Genomic DNA, 6,000 nt, shown 5'->3' with positions numbered 1-6,000 from the left:
CATGTGCTCTGTCAGTTTCCTCTTCTACTAAACCCTTCCATCATCTTTACTTATGTTTGTGCCTTACCTGAATTCTCCTTATGCTGGACACAAGACCCAGGTTGCATAGCTGCCTTATACTTTATGGTAACTGGTAATGTATTGGATTAATATGTTTTATGCTGGTTTGGACTCAATGAATGGTTACTATTCTATTTACCTGTCTGTCTGTCTGTCTGTCTGTCTGATCTCTTCAAACACATCATTTCTTTTATAGTGAAAACAATCCAAATTCCATCTTCTGGCTTTACACTTTGTCATGATCTACAGTCACCCTTGTATGTGACAGTACACCTGACCTCTTCTTCCTAACTTCCTAAAGTACACTTTAATCAAACTTTTGGGACTCTCTAACATTTCTTGAGTTTGGTTCTGGTTGGATGAAGAGGACAACTATTTGTGTGTAGACAGGATCTCATTATGTTGCCTAGGTGAGTCTTGAACTAGAGTTCAAGTGGGTTTCCTGCCTCAGTTTCCAGAATAGCTACAACTATAGACATATGCTACCCTACCTCGGTTACTCCATTATTTTTAACCCTTGGGTTTTTGTTTTGTTTTGTTTTGCTTACTGTGTCAAGAATGTCTTTTCCTTTCGATAGGCACTTCACATTTTAAGAGTTGCTTACTAGTTAGATGAATACATGCAGGAATAATTCTATCACGTAGGTTATTTTTCCAGACCTGGCCTCTGATGGACATATGGTGCTGACACACGCTTGTCCAGAATGCCTTTCTCTCTCTGTGACTTCCTGCGGAGGAATTCTCAGAAATATTTAGCTGCGTCAAAGATGAGGCATATTTCATGACTTCATGTATTTTGCCAAGCTGTCCTCCACAAAACGTTTAATTATTTGCTCTCCCAACAACAGATCCTAATTTATTACTATCTCTGGAAATTTCACAGTCTGAACACTGATGGCTCATGCCTGTAATTCTGGCTACTGAAGAGGCTGAGATCTGAGGATCACAGCTCAAAGCCAGCCCAGGCAGGAAAGTCGGTGAGATTCTTGTCTCCAATTGACCACCAGAAAACTGGATGTGGCACTGTAGCTCAAAGTGGTAGAGCACTATCCTGGAGTGAAAAAGCTCAGGGACAGCTCCCAGGCCCTGAGTTCAAGCCCTATCACCACCACCACCACCAAAAAAAAAAAAGTCTCCAAGACACACAGAGCTCTTATGCTATTTGCTAAAAGTAATATAATTTCTTGGTCTCCTTGCCTATCTGTCCTGCCTCAAAGGGAGCCCACTGAGAATTAAGGATGTGAAATTAAAAGAGAGCTCTACCTTCTAGGATTTCTATCTTGCCCCATTAGCAATGCCGCTCCACCATAGTCTTGGGTTACAAGAGGGATAGTATTCCTTTAAGAATGGAGACATTGCACATACAGTGAAATCTGTGTGAAATAAGGAAGATAGAAGGAGGCTGCCCTCTGCTGCCCCCCCAGCATCCCAGACTCTTGGGAAGCAGAGATCCATCAGTGCGAAAGACAGATGCCTTTGGGTACTTCTTCTCTCTAGATCAGAACTGGAGTATAAGGAAGTGAGCACTGAGCATGGAGCTGGTTAGCTGGCAGGCAGGAAAAGAGAGTTTTCTTCTTTCAAGAGGACAAATCAAGTGTAGGAATCTCAGATTTGAAGGCTGGCATTGCTGCTTACCAAGGAAGCCAGGCCCATGTCTCTGAGCCTCAGTTTATTTACAGAGTGGTGAGTATAGTGTACTGTATCCTCCTCGGTGTTTGGGCGAACTGTACAGGGAAGTGTGCAGGTGGGCAGAATCCAGGCACACAAGCAACACAAGTCACTGATTTTAGTTTACAAATCAAGTGCAGCCTAAAGTGAGGGCTTCCACATACGTACACTTCCACTTTCAGGAGCCCCAACAAGGAGCTAGGGCATCTCTGTATCTCTGTGGCCCTTTTGCTCGCTTATGGGTTCCCTTTCAGTGTCTTTTCCAAGGCAGGCTGCTGTAGCCAGCAGCCTTTAATGCAGGCGAAGGAAACACTGAGAGGAGCCTCTGGAACCCCACAAGCCAGCCAGGCCCAGTGCTTAGACAAGAATCTCCCACTGGCACTTCTGAGTTGATCTTGTCTAATGTAAAATCTCACCCGTCCCCTAGGGTCATGAAGGCCAGCGACGGACACAGCTAACCCCATCACATTGTTGCCTGTATTTTCCATGCCACATATTTGTGAGAGACCCTGGCTATTGTTCAGCTGGCTTGGGGAGGGCAGAGACACCTATGCCAGCAACAAAGAAAGGTACTAGAAAGTGCCATTATTAAGCTGGCACAGGGAGGGGTTCTTCTGAGGAGCAGGTGGCCAAGGATGCTGCTTGCTCCCATAGCAACCCAACCTGCAGCCAGGACTCAGGGCTAGCTCTGTCCACAACATTTAAAGGAACCGAGAAACCTGGCAGCATTTCTGTTATTTCTGAAAGACCAGGTTAAGCGCTAATCACTGGCTGTAACAGCTAATCCGTGAGGGTGACCCACCCCACTGGCCAGGGGCCCTGAATATCTTGTTCAAGTTCAAAGGTTACCCACGATGATTTCTATGGTGTCAACTGAGTAGAAAATCAGCAGAGTTGGCTGGGAAGGTGGCTCAGTGGTAGAGCGCTTGCCTTGCATGCCTGAGGCCCTGGGTTCGATTCCTCAGCACCACATAAGCAAAAAGAAAAAAGCCGGAGGTGGCGCTGTGGCTCAAGTGGTAGAGCGCTAGCCTTGAGCTGAAGAGCTGAGGGACAGCGCCCAGGCCCAGAGTTCAGGCCCCATGACCGGAACCAAAAAAAAGAAAAAACAAAACAAAAAAAGAAAATCAGCAGAGTGGGAAACAAAGAAAAGTAGATGCAGTTGGGGCTGTGCAGGGTTTGCCATCCAGGAAATACAAATTCAAATAATCTTGAAACTACGTGCTTACAAAATGGCAGTAGCAGAGAGCCTGCCTCATGGCTCACACCTGTAATCCTAGCTCTTCAGGAGGTTGAGATCTGAGGATCATGGTTTGAAGCCAACCCAAGGCAGGAAGGGCTGAAAGACTCTTATTTCCAATGAACCACCAAAAAAAAACACCTGGTGGTGGAGCTGTGGCTCAAGTGGTAGAACACCAAGCATGAGTGAAAAACCCAAGGGACAGTGCCCAGGCCCAGAGTTCAAGTCCTGTTATGGCACAACACAGACCAAAAAAAAGTAGCAAAGAAAGATGCTGGAAACATCTTTGCCAGCATGAAGATCCCAGACTGAGACTGCCACGAGTGCTTCAAACTTCTTTCCTCAATCTAGCTGGTCTCACCTACTTCAAGTCTATGTTTTGCCTTTTTCTTTTCTTTTTTCCTTTTTTGCTAGTCCTGGGGCTTGAACTCAGGGCCTGGGCACTGTCCCTGGATGTCTTTTGCTCAAGGCTAGTACTCTACTACTTGAACCACTGCACCACTTTTGTCTTTTTCTGTTTAATGTGGTACTGAGGAATCGAACCCAGGGCTTCCTGCATGTTAGGCAAGCACTCTACCACTGAGCCACATTCCCAGCCTGCTATGTTATGCTTGAGCAGACACTGAGCTTTAGGTAAGTAATGCTGCAGCCTGATCACTTGGCCACGATTTCTCATCTTGTGTTATTGAGAAGGATCAGTGAGAATGTCTCCTGGAGAGTTGTCTAGTCCCCCCTCCCATGGTGGTAACTCAGTCAGGGAATCATTGTCTGATCTGTTACCTTAAAACTTAAGTTCTAAAATTTAAAAGTGTACTAGTGGTCATAATGAATGATCAGATCTTGGTGGACTAATTCTTTTTTTATATTTATTTGTTTGTTTGTTTGTTTTGCCAGTCCTGGGGCTTAAACTCAGGGCCTGGACATTGTCCCTGAGCTTCTTTTTGTTTTTGCTGAAGGCTAGCACTCTACCATTTGAGCCACAGTGCCACTTCCGGCTTTTTCTGTTTATGTGATACTGAGGAATCGAACCCAGGACTTCATGTATGCTAGGCAAGCATTCTACCTTGAAGCTACATTCCCAGTTCTTGGTGGACTAATTCTGAGTAATTGACTTCCTAGAGACTTGGAAAGCAAAATATCAGTTTATTAAAATTGTTCAAAAAAGGCGGATCAAGGGGACCAAGTTGCTTATGACAACCATTACGTGTCTGTATTATTTTTCTTTCCCTCTTAGGGAAGCCCTATTAAAAAATCAGAAGGATATGGTGGGCGCTGATGGCTCATGCCTGTAATCCTAGCTACTCAGGAGGCTGAGATCTGAAGATCGCGGTTCAAAGCCAGCCTGGGCAATAGAGACCGTGAGACTCCTATCTCCAATAAACCACCAGAAAACCGGAAGTGGCGCTGTAGTTCAAGTGGTAGAGCACTGCCCTTGAGCTGAAGAGCTGAGGGACAGCGCCCAGGCCCAGAGTTCAAGCCCCACGACTGACCCCAAAAAAAAAATCAGAAGGTTTCTGGGTGACACTGGCTCAGGCCTGTAACCTTAGCTCAGGAGGCTGAGATCTGAGGATCCCACTTCAAAGCCAGGCTAGGCACACAAATCCTTGAGACCCATAGCTCTAATTGACCAGCAAAAAGAAAAAAAGCTGAAAATGGAGATGCGGCTCAAGTGGTACAGCACACCAGCCTTGAATGACAAAGCTAAGTAAGAGCTCAAAGCCCTGGGTTCAAGCCCCATTATTCTACACACACACACACACACACCCCTGACACACACACACACACACACACACACACACACACACACACACACACACACACACACACACACACACACACACACACACACACACACACACACACACACACACACACACACACACACACACACACACACACACACACACACACACACCCCTGAAAGTTGTTGGGTGAATATAAAATCAGAGAACATCAACACTAATTGTTAGTGTCTTAAAGGAGATACTTGCTGGTCCTTAGGCTTGAACTCAGGGCCTGGGCACAGTTCCTAAACATCTTTTGCTTAAGGCTAGCACTTGATTACTTGAGCTACAACTCCATTTCAGGCTTTTGGGTGGTTAATTGGAGATAAGAGTCTCACAGACTTTCCTGCATAGGCTGGCTTTGAACTGTGAGCCTCAGATCTCAGCCTCCTGAGAAACTAGGGTTACACGTGAGCCAATGGATTCCTTGCCCACAGTGAGCTGATTAATTTCTTAAGAGACAGGACCCAGGATGTCATCATAGATACAGGAAAGGAAATCAGGAGACAGTTTCCATTGCATAATCTCCCATCCTTTTTATTATGATTTTTTTTTTTTCTGCCTTGAAACAGTGTGGACTGCCATCACAGAGGCTTTGCAAAACAGAGTGGTTTGGTCAAAGTCTGGCATGGGAAAGGTTAGCGACAGCAATACAAGTTGTTGACAGAGGGTAGGTGCCGCCGCCCTTCCTCTCAGCAGCACACCTGCGCAAACCCCACTGCTTCCTGCACCCCGTGTGTGCGCTGCCCGGCCTGACAGCAACCATGGCGGAGCCAGGCGCCCAAAGACCGCGGAGGCCGCACGGGGCGGCACAGCCAGGCCCGAGCCCCAGAAAGGACGTCCACAAGTTCCCGCTGCACACAAGGCCTTGCGGGGCTTCCTGACAGGCCTCCCTTCCCCACGGCTGCCCTTCCTCATCGCTTCCCCCAGGACAGGACCTCAGCGCCAACTTCTCTGCTCCAGACCCCTGTCTCTCCTAGAAGCTGCAATGGCGGACCCGCAGGAGCTGCATTGCCAGTCTGAGCATGCGCACCAGCTGTCCTCCCAATGCGCATGTCCATGTGCTGCTCCAGAGGGGCTCAGGTCTTGTCTCAAAATCTAAGGCCCTGGGGTTAAGAGTCCCTGAAACTCAGAACCCAGATTCCTAAATCACAAAGATCACAGGCCTGTGCCTCAGGTGGCCAGCTCACAGCGCCTTTTTCATACACAGTTTGCTGAATTTCCTTATGTTCACTTTATAGATACACACAC

The sequence above is a fragment of the Dipodomys merriami genome, unplaced genomic scaffold (assembly GCF_024711535.1).
Source record: "Dipodomys merriami isolate MVZ:Mamm:240054 unplaced genomic scaffold, mDipMer1.0.p SCAF_48, whole genome shotgun sequence".
Lineage (NCBI taxonomy): Eukaryota > Metazoa > Chordata > Mammalia > Rodentia > Heteromyidae > Dipodomys > Dipodomys merriami.
This window is presented reverse-complemented; position numbering follows the sequence as displayed.